The following is a 16658-nucleotide window of genomic DNA, read 5'->3' as shown; positions in this document are numbered from 1 at the left end:
TTTTGCACTTGTTCTACTTGCTTTATGTTATGTTGGCATAAATCACCAAAAAGGGGGAGATTGAAAGGGAAATGTGCCCTTGGGCCATTTCTAAGTATTTTGGTGATTGAGTGCCAATACAAGTGTTTTTGTGTTGATCTATGCAATATGGTGGACAAAGTGCAAATCATGTCAAAAGGTATGTTTCTAGACTTAGTACATTATTTTATGGACTAATGTGTTGTGTCTAAGTGCTGGAAATAGGAAAAATCAAATTGGAAATGAGATGGCTTTGTTCAGCCAAGTCTGCTTAGTCTGGGAGCACCAGACTGTCTGGTGGTGCACCGGACAGTGTCCGGTGCGCCAGGCTAGATCGAGCAAACTGGCCGCTCTCGGGAATTAACCGGCGACGTACGGCTATAATTCACCGGACTGTCCGGTGTGCACCGGACTGTCCGGTGAGCCATCGGTCGGCCGGGCCAACGGTCGGCCGCGCGATCTGCGCGGGACACGTGGCCGAGCCAACGGCTAGAAGGGGGCACCGGACTGTCCGGTGTGCACCGGACATGTCCGGTGCGCCAACGACTCTCTGGCTGCCAACGGTCGGCTGCGCCATTTAAGGAAGGAAATCGGGCACCGGACAGTGTCCGGTGTGCACCGGACTGTCCGGTGCGCCACGCGACAGAAGGCAAGAATTGCCTTCCCAGATTGCTCTCAACGGCTCCTAGCTGCCTTAGGGCTATAAAATGGACCCCTAGGCGCATGGAGGAGTACACCAAGCATCCTTTGAGCATTCTTGATCACTCACACTCCACTCTTGCGCACTTGTTCGACATTCTAGTAATTTGAGCCCTGTTCTAGTGTGCTAGTCTTTTTGAGCTCAAGTCTTGGTCGTGTGTGTGCGTAGTTGCTGTGATCTTTGTGTCTTGTGTGAGTTGCTCATCCCTCCCTTACTCCGTGATTCTTTGTGAACATCAAAAGTGTAAGGGCGAGAGGCTCCAAGTTGTGGAGATTCCTCGCGAACGGGATAAGAAAAGAAAAGCAAAACACCGTGGTATTCAAGTTGATCATTGGATCACTTGAGAGGAGTTGAGTGCAACTCTCGTCCGTTGGGACGCCACAACGTGGAGTAGGCAAGTTTTGTACTTGGCCGAACCACGGGATAAACCACTGTGTCATCTCTGTGTTGATCTCTTTGTAGTTGTCGTATTGTGCAAGTTCTTCTCTCTAGCCACTTGGTGATTATTGTGCTAACACTTAACCAAGTTTTGTGGCTTAAGTTTTAAGTTTTACAGGATCACCTATTCACCCCCCCCCTCTAGGTGCTCTCACCACTATACCCTACTAACGGAGCAATCGGCTTAAGTCGACAATGACTTAAGACGGTGCAACATGCTCGCGCTTACTCGACTTAGGGTGACCACTATACCCTACTAACGGAGCAATCGACTTAAGTCGGCAATGACTTAAGACGGTGCAACATGATCACACTTACTCGACTTAGGGTGACCACTATACCCTATTAACAGATCAATCGTCTTAAGTCGACAATGACTTAAGACGGTGCAACATGCTCGCGCTTACTCGACTTAGGGTGGCCACTATACCCTACTAACGGAGAAATCGGCTTAAGTCGGCAATGACTTAAGACGGTGCAACATGCTCGCGCTTACTCAACTTAGGGTGACCACTATACCCTACTAACAGAGCAATCATCTTAAGTCGGCAATGTCTTAAGACGGTGCAACATGCTCGCGCTTATTCGACTTAGGGTGACCACTATACCCTACTAACAGAGCAATTGGCTTAAGTCAGCGATGACTTAAGACGGTGCAACATGCTCACGTCTACTCATCTTAGGGCAACCACTATGCCTTACTAGCCAAGCGATTGACATAAGTTAGAAAAAAACTCCAAAACCAGCACGCCGCGTTTACTTCCGCAATCGCTCAAAGATGACTGTTGCATCCGGACAACAGAAACAAATGTTATAGTTGTCAGCACCAAGGGCACATTCTAGTGCCCTATCCATCGAATATTCGAGCACAATGATCACACACACACACATATAATTCACAAATACATTCAATATCTTCTAAACACGTCACTACGGCGAAACATCTCTATTTGTCAATGTCTTTCGCAGGGGCAATTGAGGAAGAAGGGCGACTCGAGGCATCAGGCGCAGCTTTCACGTCGGCAACAATGTCATCAGGAACAACTACACCGGGCCTTCTCATCAAGATCCGCCCCACGCGAATGGCTTTGTCCATAGCCTTGTCGCGCTGAGCCTTCAGAATGGCGCAGTGGTCCTCTACAACTTTGGTAGCCAGTCGAGCGGCCTCTAGCTCCTAGGCGACTAACTTCTTGGAGGCACGCAGATCTTTGATGATGGAATCCTTGCTTAACACTAACTGTCTAAGCCGCAGGACCTCATCTTGGGACACTTGAAGTTCGCGACGATGATGATCTAGATCTGACATAGTAAAGCGATGGCTTCTCTCCAAGATGGTTAAGGAATTGTTGGCATCATGATACAACCTATCCATATTGTCACAAGAAGCTGCAAGTGCTCGTCTCTCCTCCTATAAACAAGAATCAACTTTCAAACATCCAGTAAACAGTAAGCACGACAGAGCCAAATAAGTAAGTTTACCTCGTGAGCTGTCCTTTCAGAGTCAAGCTGAGCATTAAGAGAAGAATTCAAAGAATGTGCGTCGTCCAAAGAAGCAGAAACCCGAGCCAGGTCGATCTGACCTTGAGAATACTTCTCTTCAAGATCAGAGTACCGTCGGGTTGAGTCGGCTTGATGTTGAAGACGTTTTTACTCAAGCTCAGAGCACCGCCGGGCCATGTCTGACAAAGCAGTCGAGGAGGGATACATGGTTAAAAACAAAAGTTGATCAACCAGCCAAGGAGGAAACAAAGTTACCAACCAACATTTGACGCCTTCAAATCAGCTATCTGTTTCTGAAGCAGCAATGGATTCCATTGCGTTAGAGACAGAGCCCCTTCTGGGATACTGACACCATGTGATCTCAACTGAGCGGACATTCCGTCGACCAAAGCATGTGATCAAAGGCAAATGAGTATAGGGAAGATGATTTGCCAGGAGGAACAGTAAAACGAAAAGAGCGGAGTTACCTGAAGATTGGAGAAGAATGAGGGTAATCCCAAGTCATGAGAAGCTGCGTTGTAGCTCGACGAAGGAAGATCAACCGGAACAATTTGAAGAACATTGTCAGGGGTTGACTCAGGCCCACTAGCAGATATCAGAATTCTTGCATCTGGCTCGCCGACCTCCAAGGCGACTCGCTCGCTCGAAGTTAAAGAAGCATGCATCACCATCACTTCATCAGATCATGGTGGAGACGACTGATAGCACCTAGAGGGGGGGTGAATAGGTGATCCTGTGAAAACTTAAACTTATAGCCACAAAAACTTGTTAAGTGTTAGCACAATAATTGCCAAGTGGCTAGAGAGGAGTCACAACAAAACACAATATCACAAAAGATCAAACACAGCGATGACACAGTGGTTTATCCCGTGGTTCGGCCAAGACCAACGCTTGCCTACTCCACGTTGTGGCGTCCCAACGGACGAGGGTTGCAATCAACCCCTCTCAAGCGGTCCAAAGACCAACTTGAATACCACGGTGTTTTGCTTTGCCTTTCAATATCCCGGTTGCGAGGAATCTCCACAACTTGGAGCCTCTCGCCCTTACACTTAAGATTCACAAAGAAATACGAAGTAAGGGAGAACTAGCAACGCACACAAGACTCAAAATCAGAGCAACACCACGCACACAAGTCGCAACAAGAGCTCACAACACAACTCAATGAGTTCACAACTCAACAAGAGCTCTAGATGCTATCACAATGAACCAAATGCGTGGAATCGATGTCCTGGTGCTTAGGGATGTTGTAGGAATGCTTGGTGTACTCCTCCATGCGCCTAGGGGTCCCTTTTATAGCCCCAAGGCAGCTAGGAGCCGTTGAGAACAAATCCAGAAGGCCAATCTTGCCTTCTGTCGTCGGGCGCACCGGACAGTCCGGTGCACACCGGACACTGTCCGGTGCCCGATTTATTTCCATAAACAGCGCAGCCGACCGTTGCCGACCGTTGCAGATCTGGCGCACCGGACAGTCCGGTGCACACCGGACAGTCCGGTGCCTACTTCCAACCGTTGGCCAGACCACGTGTCGCGCGCAGATTCTGCGGCCGACCGTTGGCTCGGCCGACCGTTGACTCACCGGACAGTCCGGTGCACACCGGACAGTCCGGTGAATTTTAGCCGTACGCCGTCGGCAAATTCCCGAGAGCAGCGTCTTCAGGTCGAGGCAGCCTGGCGCACCGGACACTGTCCGGTGCACCACCGGACAGTCCGGTGCCCCAGACTGGAACAGCCTCTTGGCTGTACACAACCAACTCTCTTCTTTTCTTCTTCTTCCTGTTTCTAATACTTAGACAAGTATATTAGTACACAAAACCAATGTACTAAGACTTAGAAACATACCTTTGCTCTAGATTTGCACTTTGTTCATCCATGGGCATTGATTCACGTTTAAGCACTTGTGTTGACACTCAATCACCAAAATACTTAGAAATGGCCCAAGGGCACATTTCCCTTTCAATCTCCCCCTTTTTGGTGATTTATGCCAACACAACATAAAGCAACTAGACCAAGTGCAAAATCACTTCAAATAAAACTCAAATTGATTTTGATCCAATTTTGGCATATATGGATCATCCTTTGCCACCACTTGGTTTGTTTTTGCAAATCAAACTCAAATCTCTATCTCTAAGTCAAACACACATGTTGAAGCATAAAGAGAGTCATTCCAAAAGAGATTGATCAAAGATTTCAAAAACTCCCCCTATTTCCCATAATTAACACTTCTCCCCACAAGAAGCCAACTTTGACAAGAGAGACAATAAGAGACAACAAAAGAGTTTAACAAAACAAAAACTCTATTCTACTATTTTCAAAATTTCTCAAGTGGTAGCTGATCCATTTATCGCTTTGGCCTTTATTTTCTCCCCCTTTGGCATCAAGCACCAAAACGGGATCAATCTTGGCCCATTTAACCCCATTGCCTCACCAAAATCTTCAATAAGAATACAAAGGCAATAAGAGTCCAAAGATGAACTTGGAATAAGGTACCCTCTCATCGGAGTGCAGTGGAAGTCATTCATGGTCCAAGTCCACCTTTTCCCTTTCAATCCTCCTTCGAGACTAAATCATCAAACTCAAGCACATGGTTAGTCTCAAAGGGTCAAGTTGTAACACATCTCCCCCTAAACATGTGCATCACTTTGCAACAGACTTGTGAGGTCCAGGGAGTGTTTGTACAACTTGAGCACCATAACAAGCAACAAAATGCAAAAAGGAACATGATCAAAAAGCATAAATACATGTATGCTACAATTCAATCCAGGTTCCGTGAATCTAAGACATTTAGCTCGCTACGCAACCTGCAAAAGGTCTTCTCATCTAGAGGCTTAGTGAAGATATCGGCTAGCTGGTTCTCGGTGCTAACATGAAACACTTCGATATCTCCCTTTTGCTGGTGGTCTCTCAAAAAGTGATGCCGGATGTCTATGTGCTTTGTGCGGCTGTGCTCAACAGGATTCTCCGCCATGCGGATAGCACTCTCATTGTCACATAGGAGTGGGACTTTGCTCAGATTGTAGCCAAAGTCCCGGAGGGTTTGCCTCATCCAAAGTAGTTGCGCGCAACACTGACCTGCGGCAACGTACTCGGCCTCAGTGGTGGATAGGGCAACGGAGGTTTGTTTCTTAGAGTTCCATGACACCAGGGACCTTCCTAAGAATTGGCACGTCCCCGATGTACTCTTCCTATCGACCTTACATCCAGCATAGTCGGAGTCTGAGTATCCAACTAAGTCAAAGGTAGACCCCTTTGGATACCAGAGCCCGAAGCAAGGCGTAGCAACCAAATATCTAAGAATTCGCTTCACCGCCACTAAGTGACACTCCTTAGGATCGGATTGAAATCTAGCACACATGCATACACTAAGCATAATATCCGGTCTACTAGCACATAAGTAAAGCAAAGAACCTATCATTGACCGGTATGCTTTTTGATCAACAGACTTACCTCCTTTGTTGAGGTCGGTGTGTCCGTCGGTCCCCATCGGAGTCTTTGCGGGCTTGGCGTCCTTCATCCCAAACCGCTTTAGCAGATCTTGCGTGTACTTCGTTTGGGAGATGAAGGTGTCGTCCTTGAGTTGCTTCACTTGGAACCCAAGGAAGTAGTTCAACTCGCCCATCATCGACATCTCGAATTTCTGCGTCATCACCCTGCTAAACTCTTCACAAGACTTTTGGTTAGTAGAACCAAATATTATGTCATCGACATAAATTTGGCACACAAATAAGTCACCATCACATGTCTTTGTAAAAAGAGTTGGATCGGCTTTCCCAACCTTGAAAGCATTAGCAATTAAGAAGTCTCTAAGGCATTCATACCATGCTCTTGGGGCTTGCTTAAGTCCATAGAGCGCCTTAGAGAGCTTACACACGTGGTCGGGGTATCGTTCATCCTCGAAGCCAGGGGGTTGCTCCACATACACCTCCTCCTTGATTGGCCCGTTGAGGAAAGCGCTCTTCACATCCATTTGGTACAACCTGAAAGAATGGTGAGCGGCATATGCTAACAAGATACGAATTGATTCTAGTCTAGCCACAGGAGCAAACGTCTCCTCAAAGTCCAAACCTGCGACTTGGGCATAACCTTTTGCCACAAGTCGAGCCTTGTTCCTCGTCACCACCCCGTGCTCGTCCTGTTTGTTGCGGAACACCCACTTGGTTCCCACAACATTTTGCTTCGGACGAGGCACCAGTGTCCAAACTTCATTGCGCTTGAAGTTGTTGAGCTCCTCCTGCATGGCCAACACCCAGTCCGGATCTAGCAAGGCCTCCTCTACCCTGAAAGGCTCAATAGAAGAGACAAAGGAGTAATGCTCACAAAAATTAACTAATCGAGATCGAGTAGTTACTCCCTTGCTAATGTCACCCAGAATTTGGTCGACGGGATGATCCCTTTGAATCATTGCTCGAACTTGGGTTGGAGGTGCCGGTTGCGCTTCTTCCTCCATCACATGATCATCTTGTGCTCCCCCTTGATCACACGTCTCCTTTTGATGAACCTGTTCATCGTCTTGAGTTGGGGGATGCACCGTTGTTGAGGAAGAAGGTTGATCTCGTTCATCTTGTTCCTGTGGCCGCACTTCTCCAATCGCCATGGTTCTTATAGCGGCTGTCGGAACATCTTCTTCATCTACATCATCACAATCAACAACTTGCTCTCTTGGAGAGCCATTAGTCTCATCAAATACAACGTCGCTAGAGACTTCAACCAAAATCGATGATTTGTTGAAGACTCTATACGCCTTTGTATTTGAGTCATAACCTAACAAAAACCCTTCTACTGCTTTGGGAGCAAACTTAGAATTTCTACCCCTCTTCACTAGAATGTAGCACTTGCTCCCAAATACACGAAAGTACGATACATTGGGTTTGTTACCGGTTAGAAGCTCATACGACGTCTTCTTGAGGAGGCGGTGAAGGTAGACCCTGTTGATGGCGTGGCAAGCTGTGTTCACGGCTTCCGACCAAAAACGCTCGGGGGTCTTGAACTCTCCAAGCATAGTCCTCGCCATGTCGATTAGCGTCCTGTTCTTCCTCTCTACCACACCATTTTGCTGTGGTGTGTAGGGAGCGGAGAACTCATGCTTGATCCCTTCCTCCTCAAGGAACTCCTCCACTTGAAGGTTCTTGAACTCGGACCCGTTGTCGCTCCTTATCTTCTTCACTTTGAGCTCAAACTCATTTTGAGCTCTCCTGAGGAAGCGCTTGAGGGTCCTTTGGGTTTCAGACTTATCCTGCAAAAAGAACACCCAAGTGAAGCGGGAAAAGTCATCAACAATAACTAGACCATACTTACTCCCTCCTATGCTCAGATAGGCGACGGGTCCGAAGAGGTCCATATGCAGCAGCTCCAGGGGTCTTGAAGTGGTCATCACATTCTTGCTGTGATGTGCTCCTCCCACTTGTTTACCTGCTTGACAAGCTGCACAAGGTCTATCTTTTTCGAATTGCACGTTAGTCAAACCTATCACGTGTTCTCCCTTTAGAAGCTTGTGAAGGTTCTTCATCCCCACATGTGCTAAGCGGTGATGCCACAGCCAGCCCATGCTAGTCTTAGCTATTAAGCATGCATCTAGACCGGCCTCTTCTTTTGCAAAATCAACTAAATAAAGTTTGCCGTCTAATACACCCTTAAAAGCTAGTGAACCATCACTTCTTCTAAAGACAGACACATCTACATTTGTAAATAGACAGTTATATCCCATGTTGCATAATTGACTAACAGATAGCAAATTATATCCCAAGGACTCAACTAAAAACACATTAGAAATTGAGTGCTCATTTGAGATTGCAATTTTACCTAATCCTTTTACCTTGCCTTGATTCCCATCATCGAATATAATTGAATCTTGGGAATCCTTATTCTTGACGTAGGAGGTGAACATCTTCTTCTCCCCCGTCATATGGTTTGTGCATCCGCTATCAATAATCCAGCTTGAACCCCCGGATGCATAAACCTGCAAGGCAAATTTAGGCTTGGGACTTAGGTACCCAACTCTTGTTGGGTCCTACAAGGTTAGTCACAATTTCCTTAGGGACCCAAATGCAAGTTTTGTCTCCCTTGCATTTTGCCCCTAACTTCCTAGCAACTATCTTCCTATCCTTTCTACAAATAGCAAAGGAAGCATTTAAAGCACGATAAATTGTAGAAGGTTCATTTACTACTTTCCTAGGAGCATGAATAGTATTCTTTCTAGGCACGTGATGAATAGCATTTCTCCTAGTCATACTTCTACCATGCATATAGGAAGAACTAGAAGCAGTCATGGCATAAGAATCATAAGCATGTGAATCAAAAGCATCATAACTTCTAAAAGCATTTCTAGAATTTTTCCTATCATAATACAAAAAGGCATGGTTCTTTTTAGCACTAGTAGCCATAGGGGCCTTCCCTTTCTCCTTAGCGGGAATGGGAGCCTTATGGCTTGTTAAGTTCTTGGCTTCCCTTTTGAAGCCAAGTCCATCCTTAATTGAGGGGTGTCTACCAATCGTGTAGGCATCCCTTGCAAATTTTAGTTTATCGAAGTCATTCTTGCTAGTCTTAAGTTGGGCATTAAGACTAGCCAATTCCTCAGTTAGTTTGGAAATTGAAACTAAATGATCACTACAGGCATCAACATCGAAATCTTTACACCTAGTGCAAATCTTAACATGTTCTACACAAGATGTTGATTTACTATATTTTTCTAGTTTAGCATTTAAATCATCATTTATGCTCTTTAAACTAGCAATTGAATCATGACATGTAGACAACTCACAAGAAAGCATTTCATTTCTCTTAATCTCTAATGCAAGTGATTTTTGTGCTTCTACAAACTTGTCATGTTCTTCATACAACAAATCTTCTTGCTTTTCTAAAAGCACATTCTTATCATTCAAGGCATCAATCAATTCATTTATTTTGTCTATTTTAGATCTATCTAAACCCTTGAATAAGCATGAATAGTCTATGTCATCATCATCACTAGACTCATTATCACTAGAAGAAGCATAAGTGGAGTTTCGAGTACTCACCTTCTTCTCCCTTGCCATAAGGCATGTGTGACGCTCGTTCGGGAAGAGGAATGACTTGTTGAAGGCGGTGGCGGCGAGTCCTTCATTGTCGGAGTCGGAGGAGCAATCCGAATCCCACTCCTTTCCAATGTGTGCCTCGCCCTTGGCCTTCTTGTAGTTCTTCTTCTTTTCCCTCTTGTTCCCCTGTTCCTGGTCACTATCGTTATCGGGGCAGTTAGCGATAAAATGACCAATCTTACCGCACTTGAAGCATGAGCGCTTCCCCTTTGTCTTGGTCTTGCTTGGCTGCCCCTTGTGACCTCTTAGCACCGTCTTGAAGCGTTTGATGATGAGAGCCATCTCTTCATCATTAAGTCCGGCCGCCTCAATTTGTGCCACCTTGCTAGGTAGCGCCTCCTTGCTTCTTGTTGCTTTGAGAGCAAGAGGTTGCGGCTCGTTGATTGGTCCATTCAAGGCATCGTCCACGTACCTTGCTTCCTTAATCATCATTCGCCCGCTGACGAATTTTCCTAGGACTTCTTCGGGCGACATTTTGGTGTACCTGGGATTCTCACGAATATTATTCACCAAATGAGGATCAAGAATGGTAAAGGACCTTAGTAATAGTCGGACGACGTCATGGTCCGTCCATCGTGTGCTTCCATAACTCCTTATTTTGTTGATAAGGGTCTTGAGCCGGTTGTAGGTTTGGGTTGGCTCCTCGCCCCTGATCATTGCAAATCTTCCAAGCTCGCCCTCCACCAATTCCATTTTAGTGAGCATGGTGATGTCGTTCCCCTCGTGAGAAATCTTGAGGGTGTCCCATATTTGCTTGGCATTGTCCAAGCCGCTCACCTTATTGTACCCGTCCCTGCACAAAGAGGCTAGCAACACAGTAGTAGCTTGTGCATTTTTGTGAATTTGTTCATTAATAAACATAGGGCTATCCGAGCTATCAAATTTCATTCCATTCTCTACGATCTCCCATATGCTTGGATGGAGAGAGAATAAATGACTATGCATTTTGTGACTCCAAAATCCGTAGTCCTCCCCATCAAAGTGTGGAGGTTTGCCAAGAGGAATGGAAAGCAAATGCGAATTCGAACTATGTGGAATACGAGAATAATCAAATGAAAAGTTTGAATTGACCGTCTTCCTGTAGTTGTTGTCGTCGTCCTTTTGAGAAGAAGAGGATTCGTCGCTGTCGTAGTAGACGATCTCCTTGATGCGCCTTGTCTTCTTCTTCTTCCCATCTTTGCGCTTGTGGCCCGAGCCAGAGTCGTTGGATTTGTCATCTTTTGGCTCGTTGACGAAGAACTCCTTTTCCTTGTCGTTGATCACGATTCCCTTCCCCTTAGGATCCATTTCTTCGGGCGATTAGTCCCTTTCTTGAAGAGAACGGCTCCGATACCAATTGATAGCACCTAGAGGGGGGGGGGTGAATAGGTGATCCTGTGAAAACTTAAACTTATAGCCACAAAAACTTGTTAAGTGTTAGCACAATAATTGCCAAGTGGCTAGAGAGGAGTCACAACAAAACACAATACCACAAGAGATCAAACACAGCGATGACACAGTGGTTTATCCCGTGGTTCGGCCAAGACCAACGCTTGCCTACTCCACGTTGTGGCGTCCCAACGGACGAGGGTTGCAATCAACCCCTCTCAAGCGGTCCAAAGACCAACTTGAATACCACGGTGTTTTGCTTTGCCTTTCAATATCCCGGTTGCGAGGAATCTCCACAACTTGGAGCCTCTCGCCCTTACACTTAAGATTCACAAAGAAATACGAAGTAAGGGAGAACTAGCAATGCACACAAGACTCAAAATCAGAGCAACACCACGCACACAAGTCGCAACAAGAGCTCGCAACACAACTCAATGAGTTCACAACTCAACAAGAGCTCTAGATGCTATCACAATGAACCAAATGCGTGGAATCGATGTCCTGGTGCTTAGGGATGTTGTAGGAATGCTTGGTGTACTCCTCCATGCGCCTAGGGGTCCCTTTTATAGCCCCAAGGCAGCTAGGAGCCGTTGAGAACAAATCCAGAAGGCCAATCTTGCCTTATGTCGTCGGGCGCACCGGACGCTGTCTGGTGCCCGATTTATTTCCATAAACAGCGCAGCCGACCGTTGCCGACCGTTGCAGATCTGGCGCACCGGACAGTCCGGTGCACACCGGACAGTCCGGTGCCTACTTCCGACCGTTGGCCAGACCACGTGTCGCGCGCAGATTCTGCGGCCGACCGTTGGCTCGGCCGACCGTTGACTCACCGGACAGTCCGGTGCACACCGGACAGTCCGGTGAATTTTAGCCGTACGCCGTCGGCAAATTCCCGAGAGCAGCGTCTTCAGGTCGAGGCAGCCTGGCGCACCGGACACTGTCCGGTGCACCACCGGACAGTCCGGTGCCCCAGACTGGAACAGCCTCTTGGCTGTACACAGCCAACTCTCTCCTTTTCTTCTTCTTCCTGTTTCTAATACTTAGACAAGTATATTAGTACACAAAACCAATGTACTAAGACTTAGAAACATACCTTTGCTCTAGATTTGCACTTTGTTCATCCATGGGCATTGATTCACGTTTAAGCACTTGTGTTGACACTCAATCACCAAAATACTTAGAAATGGCCCAAGGGCACATTTCCCTTTCAACGACCCGACATGGACATCCATGGAGGTGTGGGAAGGAGAGCTCACTTGGACACCCTCGGGGGCTGGGTTGTAGCTTGCGCCACCCACCAGAGCCGGATCATTACCGGCAATACCCTTGAGGGCTGGGTTGCAGCTCTCGCTACCCACCAGAGCCGGATCACTACTGACGACACCCTCGGGGGCTGGGTAACTGCCAGCACCACCCTCGGGGGCTGGGTTTTCTGCAACATCCACCTCTAAGGCTGAAGGATCCTCAGTCACCTCCATGGGAGTCGGGCAATCCTGACCAACTTCTTGATATCGAAGACTGCCTTCCAAAGTAGACGATGCGCGAGACACTGCTCGGGATACCTCTAATCCCATGTCTGGAATTTCAGAGCAAACATCCATCATATCGCCAACAGTCGGCTCCGACAGCATATCTTCAGGAACGACATCCTCAAGGGCCCGATCAAAAACTGCTATGGACAACTCTTGAAGGCTGACAAGAGCAGATAGAGCTGGAGAAGGAATATCAGTATCCCCCCTACTACCTCTGTAACGCCGGTTATTCTTACGAATTAGCGGAACTTCTTCTTCCTCTTCTTCGTCCTCATAAAAAATACGGACAATAGCCGGTGCACGGACACACCCATTGGGTTTAGCTTCTGCACGGTCACACCCATTGGGTTCAACTTCTGCACAGCCACACCCATTGGGTTCAGCTTCTGCACGGTTACACCCATTGGGCTCAGCTTCAACAAGGTCACACCCATTGGGGACAGTTGGTGCATGGTCACACCCATTGGGGTCAGCTTCAACGCGTACACCACCATTGGGATCAACCTCAGGAAGAACCTCTTCTGATACTTCTTCACAAACAAGAATAGAAGGGCCAACATCCTGGTCCAAGCATGATAGTCGCCGAAGCCGCTTCTTCTTCTCAACAGGCGCAGTTGGACGGCTAACCTGACGAGGATGTTTTGGGCAAGTACCCTTAGGATTTCGGGTGTCCACTATTTTGTTAACCCCTTGTCCAACCGTAACAGCCATCGGTTCAGCAGGGGCCGAGTCAGAAGATTCTCCAGCCAACATATTGAGTACATCATCTATTTCTACATCATCCGGACTTGGCAGCATCTCAAAGTGAACTTGCCTCTCATCATTGGGAAGATCACGAAGAGGAGCAACCAGAGCCTCAATGTCTTCAGGAGAGGGTCGCACTCTAAGACCTAGACCACTATCACTGGCAGGAGGGTTGGACACGAAATTGAAAAATGACCTAGGAGGTGGCAGATTCCAAGCAGAATAAGCAACAGGAGCACCAACATTTGATACCTTGCCCCTCAGGATCATGTCTAGTTGGCTCACTAGATCCTCAGTAGGAATTTTCCTGTCGGTAACCCGAGTTGAATCAGTAATACCACTGTACAAGTAAGCTGGATACGCCCTGTCTTTCAAAGGCTGAATATTCTTGAAAACGAAGTCAGCAACCACAGCTTCGGTAGTCAGACCTCTTTCCTTTAGCAGACAGATCTCAGCAAGCAGAATCCTAGCTTCCGTCACCTCCAAGGCAGTAGGAGACTCAACCCAACTCGGAGTGCGTACATCTGGCTGTCTCCCCGACCGAGGGGGGAGAGACTTGCTGTGGTTCTCCACAATAAACCATTCAAGGCGCCACCCTTTAATGTTGTCCTTGAGAGGAATGTCAAGGTATTCTGTCTTCCTCCCGTGGCACATCTCCAGACTTGCACCACCAACGAGCTGGTGCTGCCCCTAGCCAGCCTAGGCCGATAGTGATACAAATACTTCCATAATACGAAATGAGGAAGAATTCCGAGGTAGGCCTCACACAGATGTACAAAGATGGAAATTTGCAAGATGGAATTGGGATTCGGGTGAGTCAGGTTTAGATTGTAAAAATCAAGGATGCCGCAGAAGAAGGGAGAAATGGGAAGAGCAAGACCGCAGATGAGAAAAGGAATGTAGACAACAGATTCTTGGGTATCTTCTGTCGGAACAGTGACCCCACGGCAAATCCGCCAAGAGCAGAGCTCTTTTGGAGGAAGAACTCCAATATCAACAAGGTGGAGGAGATCCGATTCTGAAACAACAGACTTGTGGTTACCTGCAAACGGCAACTGGCTGTTGGGATCGAGGGGGAGGAATGACCACCGCAGCAGAATTCTAGTTCTTCCGCTTGGGCGCCATCAGAATCTCACCAGCGGGTTGAACAAGGGCGAAATCAGAGGGAAACAGAGGAATGGTTTGAGGCAGAAATGTGAAGTTAGGGCTCAGAACTCAGAAGCGTGTGGCGACGTGATATAAATGGGGTTTTCCCGGGTTGGGCACCATTTCTAAAAAGTGCCAAGTCATCACTCAGGAAAACGAGATTTACGACATAGCTCGGCTGTTACCTCAAACACCGACAGCGTCAAGCACCACTCGGTTGTTACCTCTAAAACACCGACAGTGTCTGTCCTAACTCGGCAGTTACCTCTAAAACGGCGACAGTGTTTGCCATAACTCGGTTGTTATCTCTAAAACACCGACGGGGCCAAGCGTAACTCGGTCGTTACCTCTAAAAACGCCGACGTCATCAAGCACCACTCGGCTGTTACCTCTAAAACGCCGACAGAGTCTGTCATAACTCTGCCGTTACCTCTAAATGTTTTTACAATAAGCACTAGTCTTCCCTCAGGACCTTCTCCGCAACTTCATTCAGCAATTTGTGACTTCTAGTGATTCCTTCGTTGCTGGATCAGCTAGTGGATCGAATGGTTCCGGGAGCGGAGATAATTCAGCTACAACACACAAAAAAATTAGTCAGTCTGAAGCCTCAAAAACAAAAGCCGAAGCTAGGTACTGTGAAACAATACATATACGTCTTTCACGTTTTGCATCTTCTTCAGCTTGTTTCACTTCCTCTCGGGCGTCATGAATATCTTTTTCACTCTTCTTCATAATCTCGTGAGCTATTTCTCGGCCACCATTTTCCCAGGTGTCAGTGTAAAAGTTTTTGCCCATTAAACTTGCTTCAGCTGAGGGATCCTTTGTGTCATCCAGGGAGAAGGCAGCTTCGGCCTGAGCCAGGGTCTTGACATGGTCGCACCCCGCCTTCTCCAGGATGGACGAAATTCCTCTCGCACCAGAGAACGCGCAGACATCCCCGTGATCGCTTAAAATTTCTTCAAAAGCTTCGGCCTCTCCACTTATCCATTCGATAACACCTTCAGGGTCACCTCGTATGAAGTTGCCTTCGTTGGAATAGGCGCCGACGTTGGCGAAGCTAGCCTTTATTTTTTCCACGCAGCCCAAGGATTTTTCAAAACATCTTTCTTTGGATGCGCGAAGTTCTTCAACTGTTTTCTCCAAATGGTTTTTCCAATATTCACTGATATCTCGGTTAGCTTCTACAAGACCGCATTTTTCTTTGGCTTCGGCCAATTGTTTCCGAAGGTCTTCGATTTCATTCTTCTGGATTTCGGCTTGAGTCTTGAAACTAGCCTCATCTTCTTTTACTTTGTTAACCAATGAAATCGGTATTTTGACTTTTTCAAGACCTTCGTTTCTTAGTTCAATTACCTCTGAACGAAGGTTGTTCAGAGCCATCGTGTATCCTTCGTCTTCAATGTTTTTCTGAGCTCTCAGCGCATTGCTAAGAATTAAGCCCTACAAAAGGAAGACATAATTAAGTATAGTAAATAAAATATTTTTGTTTTCAAAATACAAAATTAGCTTCTATACCTTTATGCTATTATACGCCAAACTGTCAGCGAGCTCATCCTTTGATAATATTGAAAAGCCATCTTCTAGCTTCGGAAATCCGATGCTTCTACCTATCTCCCGACAAACAGATATCTCTTTATTATCCGGGAGACAGTACAGAAAATCTTCTTCCCCACTACCATTAAACACTAATGCCCCCTTCGGGTATTTTAATTTTGGGGCATAATGTTGTGCTTCTCGTTTTTCTTCTTGAGAAAGTCCCTTTCCCGAAGCATGGCGAATGATGTAATCAATGCTCTCTTTTAAAGCTTCAGGAGCAGGAGTTGCAACCTTTTCAGACGAAATTTGCTCTGTGGCCTTTTCTTCTGTTGCATTTTCTTCAACTTCGGCAGGCTTTGTCTCAGCGGGCTCTGAAGGCCCAACTTTGGTTTCAGTTTGAATTATTGTAGCTTCGACTTCTGCCTATTTCGTTTCAGCTTTGGGTTGCACCTTAGAAGCTTCGGCAATTTTTCTAGCAGGAGCAGGATTCAAGGTTTTCGCTGTTTCTAGCACATTTACCATCCTCCTTCTCTTAGGCGTTGTGGCAGAACTCTTTTGTGCCTTTAGCGCGGTTGCTTCTGTTGAAGGGCTTAAAATCCCTGTTATCTT

Source organism: Zea mays, chromosome 3 (genome assembly GCF_902167145.1).
Source record: "Zea mays cultivar B73 chromosome 3, Zm-B73-REFERENCE-NAM-5.0, whole genome shotgun sequence".
Classification (NCBI taxonomy): domain Eukaryota; kingdom Viridiplantae; phylum Streptophyta; class Magnoliopsida; order Poales; family Poaceae; genus Zea; species Zea mays.
The sequence above is the reverse complement of the archived record's forward strand: the minus strand, read 5'-3'. Positions refer to the sequence as shown.